This window comes from Lissotriton vulgaris, chromosome 10, assembly GCF_964263255.1.
Source record: "Lissotriton vulgaris chromosome 10, aLisVul1.2, whole genome shotgun sequence".
NCBI lineage: Eukaryota > Metazoa > Chordata > Amphibia > Caudata > Salamandridae > Lissotriton > Lissotriton vulgaris.
This window is the reverse complement of record NC_141698.1, coordinates 209,478,390-209,492,339: the sequence shown is the minus strand read 5'-3', so window position 1 is coordinate 209,492,339 and position 13,950 is coordinate 209,478,390.

The following is a 13,950-nucleotide window of genomic DNA, read 5'->3' as shown; positions in this document are numbered from 1 at the left end:
AAAGCGCTTCCCATGAGGAAAGAACATCTCACATTCAAATGAAGGGAAAAAACTGAACCACCATAATACAAAATGGTGGCTGAGATATTAAATCCTGGAGCTGCAGCAAACCATTAATTTGTGTCTGTTGGCAGGTTATTAAAGGACATGTGTGCACTAACATCATCCAAAAACATATACTATAGCAGCGAAGAAGCGCTTCCTGTGAGGAAATAACTTCTAACATTGAAATGAGGGGAAAGAAAATGGCGGCCGCGATGAATTCACTGGAACGCGGCAGTAAAATTGTTAAAATAAATGCACCGGCCTCACCGTTTGCGGTCTCCAGCACTACATTGAAGGCAGCCAGAGTTCCGACGTCTGCCCTAGTGAAATGGAGACCTGGATAGTGAAATGCCTCCTGGAACCGGCTCGACACCTCGGCGAAGCTCCGACCCAGAGCAGCTATCTCCATAGGCTCTAAAGCCACGCCCCCCCCATAGCGTCTTTAGACATGACTATAGCCCGAACCGCTGGATAGAATTACACTGAATTTGGCAAAAAGGTAGATTTGGTTACGCATATCACGCTTTCAGTTGTTTGTTGTCAGTCCATTAAGTAGTTGTTGATAAGTAATTGGGGATCATTTGTGACAAATTTGCAATGAATCACAGATACCCACTCTGACAGGAACGCCATGATTGGCTGGCCACAACCTGAGCAGAGCATTGCAGCTGTCATTTTACCTCATAGGTACTTTCCCCAGAGCTCAAATCAAATGGCAGAAAGTGACATAAGGGGCAGGGTGGATGTGCCCTGACCACATGAGAGGAATATTAGGGTATTTGAGGAACCTCTTATAAGTATAATATGTAAAAAACAGTTTAGGCTTTTTTTCAACTCATGGTATTTGCAGATTTGCTGTAACTGTCAGCGCGGCCCCTGTTCAACGTCATGATATATTTGCAAAAATATGTCTTGATGACTTTGTGAATATCACTGAAAATATAAAAAAAACATATTTATACACCGATCCTCAGTGTCACTTAGACAGTTACACACCAACTTTCAGATCCACTCTGAGACTGACACTCCCATTCACAGATGTACGCAGACACTCACCAACCTACTCACAGACCCACTCAGACACTAATACACCTACATACAGACCCACTAAGACACTCACACATTCATTCAGAGACCCAGCAAGATACTTATGTGCCCAATCACAGACCCAGTCAGAGACTAAGAGACCCACAAACAGACCCACTCAGTTACTGACACAACTACTCACAGACCCACTCAGAGATCCATGCACTCACTCACACACCAACTCAGACACTCATGCACTCACTAACAAACTCTCTCAGACACTTAGGTGCTGACTCTCAGATCCACTTAGACACTTATGCTCCCACTCACAGACCTATTCAGACACTCATGCACCCACTTACAGACCTACACAGACAATTATGTACCCAGTCACAGACTCACTCAGACTCTGATGCACCCACTCACAGAGCTACTGAGACATTCATGCTCAACCCACTGAGATACTCATACAGTCATTTATAGACCCACTCATAGATTAATACGTCCACTCACAGACCCACTCAGACACTCAAACACCCACCTACAGCAGACCCACTCAGACACTCATGCAATCACTCAAAGACCCACTCAGAAATTGATGAGCTAACTCACAGACCCTATTCTTATGCACTCAAATACTCACAGACTCATACAGACAGTCAAACACTCATTCATTGACCCACTCATAGTCTCATGCACTCACAGACCCACTGAGGAACTCATGTACCTACTCACAGATGAATGTATGATGTTATAACGCATACATTTACAATGTATGCCTTTACAACACAGTTTTTACATCGCAACATCCTATACAATGCATTATTTTATATTGCATGCCACTACATCGCATTTTTAGAAACTGCCTTTACAACGCATACCATTACAACTCATAACATTACATTGAATTTAAGGTAAGTGTTGGATAGTATAGGGTTAAAAATTACTATTCTAACTCCAGGGGGTTCAACAGTAGGGTAAGTGTTAGATAGTGTAGTGGCAAAAATTACTATTCTAACTCCAGAGGGTGCAACAGTAGGGTAAGTGATGGATAGTGTAGGGGTAGTATGCATTGTAATGGTATGCGCTGTAATGACATGCGATGTAATACCCGCATAGTAGTGACATGTGTTGTAATGACATGCGTTGTAGTGACATGCAATGTAATGGCTGCGTTGTAGTGACATGCGTTGTAAAGGTTGTTGCGATGTAATGACTGCATTGTAAATGTAATGTGATGTAATGACTGCATTGTAAAGGTTGTTTTCCCCTCACAGATTGAGTCAGAGTCTCACACAACCACTCACAAACCCACTCAGACACTGATGCACTGTCTCACAGACCTGCCCAGACAATCATGTACCCAGTCATGGACCCAGTCAGAAAGTGATGCACGCACTCACAGACCCACTAAAACACTAATGCATACACTCACAAACCTACTCAGACAAAAATGCACCCACTGACAGACCTGCTCAGACACTCATGCACCCAGTCACAGACTCACTCATAAACTCAAATACCCACTCACAGATCCACTCTAAGACTGAAGCTCCCACTCACGGATGCACTCAGATACTCATGCACCCTATTACAGACTCACTCACACACCTAATCGGAGTCCCACTCAGAGACTAATGCTCCCACTCACAGATACACTAAGACATTAATTGACCCACTCAAAGACCCACTCAGAGACTCATGCATCTACTCACAGACCCACTTAGAGACTTACACACCCACTCACACACATACTCAGAGACTTATGCTCCTACTTACAGACTCACCCACAGAATCATGTACCCATTCACTGATCCACTCTGACACTCACACACCCACTCACATACCCACACAGACAATCACTCGCTGGCCCACACAGACACACACTCCCTCATAGACCCTCTCAGACAGAGACACAGCAAGTGTCAGACTGTATGCGCCCACTCACTGACCCACTTACTTTTAACTGAAAAAGGCAGTTCTGACAAGAACCATTTTTCATCTTTTTTGTTGAATTAAATTTGTTTAAGCAAAAAAATTACATCCAGGTGTAGTGAATAATATGTAGTAGACATTTTGGAATGACAAAATTGTAAGTAATTTCCCAGTACAAAGAAACACAGATGAGTACGCAATTTCCAGAATTCAATCAACTCTTCTTTAAACAAATGAGATTCCATTCAGATCCTTACGTTCATTTTAGATAAATTAAATCTCTACATGGAACATTTACAAATATAAACATAGCGCATGCCCCAGGTAAAGCTCCACTTGATAAACATGGAAATTAATCTATCTTCTTAGGCTGAGTGAATAGAAACCAATAATGCTCCCTCTAAAAATCGATATTGAAAAAAGATCACAAATCCTTAACAGAAGTAAATGCATCATAAATAAACTGGAGTAATAGCTGAACTGCAGTGAGTGTGACGAATGGATTTTATAATGACATTTCCTTGTAAGAGCAGAGACCATGGTTCTGTCCCTAAATATGTTAAGTACAGAAATCCGCAAAATGATTAGCACCTCTCAGACATGCACCCGTACACCCATAAACTCACTAAAATACCCACCCAAACATCCAAAGCAGTAATCGTACAGTCACATACAGACACACACAAGCTCTGACACAACCAGTGACAACCCCACAGAGACATTCACACAGTCACTCACAGACCGAATCATGCACTCATAGAGCACTTCAAATAGTCACTGACACACTCCCATTCACAGACCCACACACATACTCATATACTCACTAACAGACCCCCACAGGTGCTCACACATGCACTGTAAAAATATTCCAGGTTAGAGTTATAAACACATTTTAGAAATAAGTTAGAAATTCACTGAAAACCCAAAGGTTTCAGGGACGTTTAGTTAGGCTCACATTTCACTTGTACAAAACCATTGAAATTCAGCAGTTATAGTTACCTGGCTAAGTTTAACTTACATCCCCAAAATGAGCTTTTTCTGACCTCACATATTATTTAGATGTCATCAGTGTTGTCACAGACCATGTCATAGTGATGTAAAATCTAATATATACAAAAACGGGGAGAAAGTCAGTCTATTAGTGTGACAAAAAATCCTCAAAGGCGCCAAATAAACTGCTCACCAGGTTCAAATAGCTTGCCCAATAACTGGCATGAGAAAAGTCTCCATCAGCCCACCCATTTGGCAGAGCTTCGTCATCTGGAAAACTACGAAAGGAGGGTCAGATGTAGCCAATGTTGCTCCAAGGCTAACATGAATGGATACTTGACCTCATGCTCTCAAAAGATCTCAGCCACCATGATTGTTCAAGATATGAGACAACTGATGGGGTGCAGTGCAAGTGATAAACGTGTGTGAGATAAAAATGACTAAAAGGACAAAAAATATGTTTATTAAGTATTGTCCCAATGCCATAAAATAAAAACCGCCTGATAGTATGGGAAGAATTTACTATCTCCTGGCAAAGAGTGAGGTCGACATGTTTCAGCCGTGTGGCCAACTTGCCCGGCTTTCTTCAGGACCTTGTAGATGTTAAGTGCTACTGCACGAAAAATTAGTTAGTGAAAATGTGTTATACATCCAGTTTTTCACGTAATGAGATAAATAGATCAGTGGTGTATTACCACCCTACCAGACATGAATCCCATGTGTATGTAGGTAAGAGCTATCTCTTCATTCCTAAAACAAAAAGAGTTTGTCAAAAGGAGGTCAAACTTACAATAGTGAACAGAAACATTCGGAGCATAGGGGTAAAAAAGTCAATAATTCAATTACGCATTGTAATCGACTGTGCCTATTCATTACATAATTTTGATTAGGCAATCATATCTTTAAAACTAGTAAGTACTCACCCTGCTTGCTGTGGGAGTGCAGTGAGATAAATAACGGTGATGGATCAAGCCCTGATCTTTGGACTGGGTAAGAGTGGTCTGCTTAATTCAGACACTCTGTTCATCACCACCCCCTTTTCTGAATCGTTTTTGGCCACTATAGGTGTGGCAGGGTATACTCAGACATGAGTCCCTTTCTCACTGCTCCATCAGGATTCAAGCAAGCCGGGCCGAAGACGGCTGAAATGCCAGAAACCAGTCCCCGGTAGCTTGTCTCCTTTCTGGTGAAGAATTGGCTTGGTAGTTTAGTCTGCCCTGTTCCCATGATGCACTGGGCCAGGGACAGACTGATTTGCATATAGCCAGGTTCTGAGCTGGGATGGTGCAGTGAGATAAATAACGGTGATGGATCAAGCCCTGATCTTTGGACTGGGTAAGAGTGGTCTGCTTAATTCAGACACTCTGTTCATCACCACCCCCTTTTCTGAATCGTTTTTGGCCACTATAGGTGTGGCAGGGTATACTCAGACATGAGTCCCTTTCTCACTGCTCCATCAGGATTCAAGCAAGCCGGGCCGAAGACGGCTGAAATGCCAGAAACCGGTCCCCGGTAGCTTGTCTCCTTTCTGGTGAAGAATTGGCTTGGTAGTTTAGTCTGCCCTGTTCCCATGATGCACTGGGCCAGGGACAGACTGATTTGCATATAGCCAGGTTCTGAGCTGGGATGGTGCAGTGAGATAAATAACGGTGATGGATCAAGCCCTGATCTTTGGACTGGGTAAGAGTGGTCTGCTTAATTCAGACACTCTGTTCATCACCACCCCCTTTTCTGAATCGTTTTTGGCCACTATAGGTGTGGCAGGGTATACTCAGACATCAGTCCCTTTCTCACTGCTCCATCAGGATTCAAGCAAGCCGGGCCGAAGACGGCTGAAATGCCAGAAACCGGTCCCCGGTAGCTTGTCTCCTTTCTGGTGAAGAATTGGCTTGGTAGTTTAGTCTGCCCTGTTCCCATGATGCACTGGGCCAGGGACAGACTGATTTGCATATAGCCAGGTTCTGAGCTGGGATGGTGCAGTGAGATAAATAACGGTGATGGATCAAGCCCTGATCTTTGGACTGGGTAAGAGTGGTCTGCTTAATTCAGACACTCTGTTCATCACCACCCCCTTTTCTGAATCGTTGCTGTGGGAGTAAGGCTCACCTCACCCGGCAACTGCTCGGTGGTTGAGGCCCCGCTTTATTTGTAGGTAAAACAAGGGAACAAGAGGTAATTGCATCATCCATCATATGTCTCTTTGCTATACTCAGAAATCAAATTTATAAAACCAAAATCAAAAAGACTAAGACCATGACATTCAACACAATGAAAGGAAGCAGGCTGGCCTCTGACGTATAAAGTTCTTTGTTAAAGTGTTTCGATTTTTTGATATAGTATTTGTCATTTATTGATTATAGACCAATACTTGAGATTTAAATGGGAGATTATGTATAGAGTATCAGAAAGGACTCCCTCACTAATATGCCCCTTGATTTTATAGCTATAACAAGCTTGGAGCAGATGGACCCAGTGAAGAGGTGTCCTGTCACAGGTGTTATAAATCAAAAGCCGGTCATATTGCAGGGGTGTAGTTCAACCCATAGCTAAAGCTACAGTTCCCATTTAGATATGAGTCCATTAAGAATAAGGCAGGCACAACAATAACCAAGATTATTTTTAAGCAAGAAATAGACCCAATGATTGAATAAAGGATAAGCCTAAACCAGCAAAACCAACCAGATTCATCTTTCCTGTCCGTCGGTACCTCTTTGCAGTATGCAAGCAGTGTGGGAGGTACCGAGGACGGTTTGATGTCCCTTCTTATAGCGGAGCTAATTGGCCTAATGGGTCTCAATTAGTTCTTTAGCCAATAGATGCCCGCATTGTTATGTTGTGCTTTGCGCATTCATTTAACGCGTATTCATGTTGGATCAAATATTTAGCCTAGCGTCATACTCAGACGCTTTCTCTGTACATTTTACCTCAAGTGCGCATGCGCTCCATTAACACGCCGCTCTCTAGGCGTGCTTGATCCCTCGAGTGGCAGCGTGCAGTCAGGATGCTATTCACGCGCTCATGCGCGTTATTGCCTATTGTCGATTTATGTGCATGCGCGCCCCGCTCTAAGTTCAATGTGGCAGCGTCAGTACAAGTCGCGGTACGGAACACAATACATTGAAGTTTTTTTCTAAAAAAGGATTTTAATTAGTTAGATCTACCTTCCCTGCCCCTTCACTTGGAGATGGCGGTAAATACATCTATTGGATAACTCGATATATGTCACAAAACATAATTTTAATTAATAGATGAAATACCAATAATGCAAATGCACTAGTTGCAGGGTACAGACAATTCTCGATTCTGCAACTTTTTATAAGTGCTCAATATTTGAGATAAGAGACCAGGGTTCGATTATTCTCAACTATTAGATGTTCTTGTACTTTTACCTAATTATTGATCACTTGGTTGAAATTAAAGCGCTATCATTGACCCCATATCCAGCTCTACGTCAAGGCAATACTAGTATCAGCACAAGGAGGCATCGTCGTGATTGTATCATTATATCAAGTGTTCATAATCTGAAGCAGTAAATACTTAGCACACAATGGTATCAGGCCCTAGGCTGATGGTGCCATATGTAGAATATAATAAATCGCTGTCTACTACTGCTTGTGCCATGAGTCTGACAGCTAAATTCACATAGTTGGATTAGCTCCTGTGTCAATCTTCATTAAGTGCACGCATTTGATCACCTGTTATGGCATAATAGTAATCGTGTGTTACAGCGAAATGCCATAGGACAGGCAATACTTGGAAGTATTCTTATTAGTATACAAAAAATGATTCAAAGTTGCCAACAATTAACGTGGCAACTGATGGATGTATTACAGGTAGATCAAGCCTGATCTACCATACAAGGCCAGCACGGTGTACTAATGGCCCAAGTACCACTATGAGAGGCATGTTAACACCATCGGTGCGGTGCAGATTTACACTTTGCGCTGACCATCATAGATTCCCATTGTTCATGACGAGCTCAGCTCGTCATGAGTGTACGAGAGGTGTACCTCATGACGAGCTGAGCTCGTCATGAGCATCGAAGGGGTTATATAGAGACCCACGGAATGTTGTCATTCAGGCCTTCTGTGTCAGTTTTAAGCTTGAAAATCCACTTCTGCTCCTTAATAAACAGAAATCTGGAGATGTCAGTCACATGTTGGGGAATCATAGGGCGTTCAAGGATCAGCCATCTCATGTCATCTGCTTGATGTTTGAGACACAAGAAATGGTTTGTCAGGCACGTTGATTGCTTATTACAGCGAATTGTACTTTTGTGCTCACTAATGCGCAGCTTGATTTTGCAAGTGGTGTGGCCGATATACCACAGTGAGCAGGAGCATGTGATCAAGTAGATCACATGATCTGTATTGCAATTAGTGTGATTTTTCAGAATCCACGGTCGACCGGTCCCAATATCCATGGATTCCGTTTTGATGGTCTGTGGGCACACACTGCATAAACCACATGGATGGTGGCCACGTAGATGTAAAATCTAATGTCATAAGCAGTGCATTGCAGGGGGGTAAGTTATAGTTAGCTCAGCAAACTTTAACTGCTGAATTCACTGGTTCTGTACGAGTGAAATGTGAACCTAACTATCACGTCCCTGTAACCTTTGTTATTTTCAGTGAATATAATTATAAAAGAAGGCATCATGCCGAAACACATCTGTCAGTGCATTTGGCTTGAGAATAAAGCACTATGTTCAAAATTTCACCAGTGAGTGCACTTGATGTCTGGCAATGTGGTTGTGGTTGCCGAAGTTGATCAATGTATATACATATGTATATGTGTGTGCGTAGATAGACAGACCGACAGACAGACAGACAGACAGACAAACAGACAGATAGATAGATAGATAGATAGATAGATAGATAGATAGATAGATAGATAGATAGATAGATAGATAGATAGATAGATAGATAGATAGATAGATAGATAGATAGATAGATAGATAGATAGATAGATAGATAGATAGATAGATAGATAGATAGATAGATAGATAGATAGATAGATAGCAGGGATAGCAGACTATCCATTGGTCACTTTTCATTTGGATTTGCAGCGATTTGTCTGCAATCCCTGGTGTCTGTGTGTGTATATATATATATATATATATATATATATATATATATATTCACAGAAAAAACCATAGGTTATAGTGGATATATAGTTAGGAATTTTCATTTACAAAACCTTGAAAATTCAATGAAAAAACCATAGGTTATAGGCCATATATAGTTAGGAATTAGCATTTACAAAACCTTATTTTACTCGCATAAAACCATTGAAATTCCATATATAGTTAGCTAACTATAAGCGCTAACTATATATCGCGCACCCGCAATCCACTGCTGATGATGTCACATATTACATCATTCATGACATGGTCAGTGACATCACTGATGACATCACTGATCACAACATCCAGTGATTGTATGTGTCTGTAAAGTTTAAATATGTTTCACATATTGAAGAATGAGTGGATGTATAAGTGTCTGGATGAAGAATTTAGTAGGTGCATGACTGACTGTATGAGTGAGTGATTAAATGTGTCTCACTGAGTACATGGGTTAGTGACTAAACTGTCTTAATTCGTGCATCAGTATGTTTGTTGTTGTGTAAGCTGCTGCATGTGTTGATCAGTAGCTATAAGAGTGGCCATATGGGTTATTGATTGGTTGCCCAAATATTTGAATGGGAGGCTGAGTGTGTGTGTGGGTGGCTGGGAGGTGCGTGACTCTGTGCATAGATGTGTAAGCAGTTGATTCACTAGGAGTATGAGTTCAAGAGTGCATGTGGAAACAGCTATATGGGCGGTTGACTGTGCATGGGTGTGTTGGTGAGTGAATGGATTTCTCATTGCTACATGTGCAAGTAAGTACGTATGTAAAACACAATACATGTGAGAGTTGAGATATATAAATAACTGAACATAAGAGCCAGTGAATGTGTGAGTGGCTGTATCGATCACTGTGAGCTTGTATCAGGGATTATATAAGAGAGTAAATATGTGTTATTATATGTTTGAATAAGTAAGATGTGTATAACTGTATAGTTGAGGAAATGGAGGTGTGATTGATTCTTTGCATGACTGACTAGGTGTGTGAGTAACTCCATGGATGAGTGACAGTCTGTGAGTGTCTGTTTATACTGAGTGTATGTAAGGTTATATTAGAGTCTGAAGAGGTTCATTGTATTATCACATGAGTGATGTGATCAGTGATGACAAATGAGATGTCATCAGTGATGTCATTTGAGTTGTCATCAGTGATGTCATTTGAGATGTCATCATTGATATCATTTGAGTTGTCATCAGTGATGTCATTTGAGATGTCATCAGTGATGTCATCAGTGATGTCACTGACCATGTCATGAATGATGTAATATGTGACATCATCAGCAGTGGATTGCGGGTGCGCGATATATAGTTAGCGCTTATAGTTAGCTAACTATATATGGAATTTCAATGGTTTTATGCGAGTAAAATAAGGTTTTGTAAATGCTAATTCCTAACTATATATGGCCTATAACCTATGGTTTTTTCATTGAATTTTCAAGGTTTTGTAAATGCAAATTCCTAACTATATATCCACTATAACCTATGGTTTTTTCTGTGAATTTCATTGGTTTTTTAATAGCAAATATGAAAAGCTTTAAAATGTCAAGTACGTGATAGATAAAAACATTTTCGTATTTATGCACGCTGATGTGCTTTGAACGCTGCCCCCCCCCCCCCCTCCCCTCTTTTGCCTTAGTAGTACTCTCTCTTTGCAGATACTGAAGGGTAGTTAACGCAGGCCTTTACCCCCGTTGTAATCCGTCGTGCCTCCTTGTCTCTCCATTTGATTGATTGTTGTCCAAGCATTTACTGTTTTAGAATTGGTTCTCTTTGGATCATTCTCTATTTACAAACAAGCACAAAGTCGCAATACTCTGTTTAGTCTTTGCAGATAGTGAAAAATCGTGTAAAAAAATAAAAGTAATCGAGCAAAATCAGTAGGCCACTAATTGGATCTCTTTTTGACCTCGCTAAAATAGAAATATTAGGAACAACCCTTCTTGAGAAATGCGAAAATAGTGAGATGAACTGAGCTCCACACCATGAGGGCTGCAAGACAGCTCGGCTCCATCACCCATCCCGCACAAAATAACGACAAACCCTATGCAAATATTAAAAATATAGACAACACACCAGCAAAGAAACAGGGTAAAACATTTTATTAAAAAACTATTTACATAACGTTGGTTTATAAGATGATGTCAGTAGTGGACCGATGTGTGAATAGATCGAAAACAGCACAAGGCTCCAAGATCCGGATAGCAAGCTCCTGGATGTTGGGTGCCATAGTTTAGAGTTCAGAATTTCAGCCTTTTTCAATGCCTGTGCTTTGTTGAATCAAAATGGCGGCTTGACACAAAGCTGACTCAAGCGTTGTTACTGATGCTATGCAGACCAAAACTGGTTTTCAGTTTGTACATTTTTCTAGATTTTTCAATCCAAGTTTGGTTGACTTTGTAGAACGATGGCTTCAGATTTTCAACATACGGTGTGGTGGCGCTGACTGGGAGGGGGCGCTTCGCTCCTGCCCCCTCCCCAAGTAAGATTTTCATACGTGAAAGTACGTTAATGGTTTTGGTCCCTGAGATGCTTCGATGTCACTACCATTCTCAAATAGCATAAGTTCTGGATGTTGGGTGCCATAGTTAAGAGTTCTGAGCAGTGCTTGTAACACTGTCTGAAGCTTATTTCCACCTACTGCAGCTTCACTATTCTCAAAGTAAGTGAGTGTCGTTTGTGGACCTGACTGCATTAGAAAACAATGTGATATGTTACCTTCCTAAACAGCTTGACGGAGGCCCCTGAGGGGCGGTGTGATGGCCATGGACTCGGAGAAGACGCTTGGCTCCGACACCCTCCCCAAGTCTTATAGCACTGGTGTAGCCTGAGATCGCCCCCGACATAGGCGGCCGGCTCCCGGGGTCCGGCGGAACTTTTTGCCTTTTGATGACTCTTCAATTCTGGACCTTGTCCCACAATCCGTTTGACCTGAAGACAAGCTGTAGTGGGGCGCCCCTTTATCGTTTTAGTTGCCATTCCGCCCGCTTTTGCTACACTGTGCCTCTTCCGCCATTCAGCTGTTTTCCGCCCGCTCTTGCGACTACAGCGTCTCGCTCACCATGTAGTTGAGATGCGCCCGCTCTTGCGGTGCAGCGATAGGCGGCTGCCACAGGACTCTCAAAATGGCGGCCGGCTCTTCGGTTTTGGGCCTGGTCCACTAAAATGGCCCTGGGACACCTTGGAACTCGGACGCTTGTCTGCTAGGGCTTGGGTCCCATTCTCGAAAAGCGTCCCCTCAGCCGTGAAGATTCTACAAAAGTCTTGGGGGCCTCCGACTCCCGCAGGCTTCTGGTGGGGAGCGGCTGCCATGATTGCTCGTGGAATGGCCACGACGGAGCTACGAGATGGTAGTGGTCTCATGCTGACGCCAGCTTTAGTCTGAAACATCCAGAAACACTGTAGACTACCAATTCGATCAGTTCCGGTAGCGCCCCAACATGACCCGGAAGAGAAGAACTTGCCCTCCCCTCTTTGACTGATGGTTCTTGTTGCCTGTCCCCTCTGTTGTCATTTAACAGAACTTTTTGGACTGCTGAAAGGGGTTGTGTTCTGAACGCTGGTTGGTGGAGACATTTAGACTATATTCTTGACCTACGTTGTCGCGTAATGCGTTTTATGACACGCCGCGTTAGCGCACCCGGAAGTGATCCGAGGCGCGGCGCGCAGCGCGTAACGTAAGCATAACAGGTCATGTGACTTGTTAATAAAACTTTTCATTGGTTCATTTTACTTTTGTTAATTTAATGATGAAAAGCTTGGTCATATGACCTAAAAATTACGCTTTTTATTATTTTCGAACAATATTTTTTTTTCAAACATATGTTATAATATTCCAGGCTAATGTACTTTCCCGGAAAATTTACAACTGTCTTGCAAGTAAAATATATTCCTTTTTCGAGAAAAAGGGCGTTTCTTCCTTCCATGACGGAGCCGTTGAGTAAAAGAGATTCGGCCTGCTGTCTTAGTCGCCGATACGCCTGATTATCAGATTCTTATCGATCACTTTATGTTGCAGACATGAAAAACACAACTGCCCTTGACCATTTATCTTTACTGCGTTCCTACATATTATACCTTTTATCCGTCATGTAATTGGACTGCTTTATTTCACTTGCCTTTTACTGATTCGAAAACAGTCACTAAAAGTAAAAACTTTACAAATGAAAATACTACTACCGTGTTTTGTTTTAAAAACCTTTATTGTGAAAATGTCAGTATACAAATACGGGCCTATAACCACGTGGGCCGGCCACGGAGCAAACTGAAATCGTATATGATGAGGAGACATTTACACTGTAGAAGAACGTAACGAGCGGGCCATTAGGTGACAAGAACAAAGGTGTCTAACAGTTGCGGAATCGGTGGACGTACATTTTGTAATTAAAATACGACAGGGCCACTTACAATAACATTTTCTAGATATACATTTGCGGGCAAAGAGTTACGAGTCCCATTTATACCGGCGCCATTTTGGGCGAGGCCGGGCAGGTCCAAGATATAGTCAAAATGTCTCCACCAACCATCGGCCAGACCAGAACCCCTTTCGGCCCTTTATGCTACAAGATGGTGTCTTCCATTCAGAAAATATTGGTGGCAGCATTTTGAAAGGAAACAGAAACAGCCGTTCTCCTAGTGAGTTTCACATTGTTACATTTAGGAAGAATGTTGAAGAGTAGTATGTGGAAAATCTGAAGCCATTTTTCTACAAACTCTCAATCAGACTTGAATGGAAAAAAAAAACCTGAAGAATGTACAAACTGAAAACCAATTTTTGTCTGTATAGCACCAACAGTAACGCTTGAGTCAGCTTTGTGTCAAGCCGCCATTTT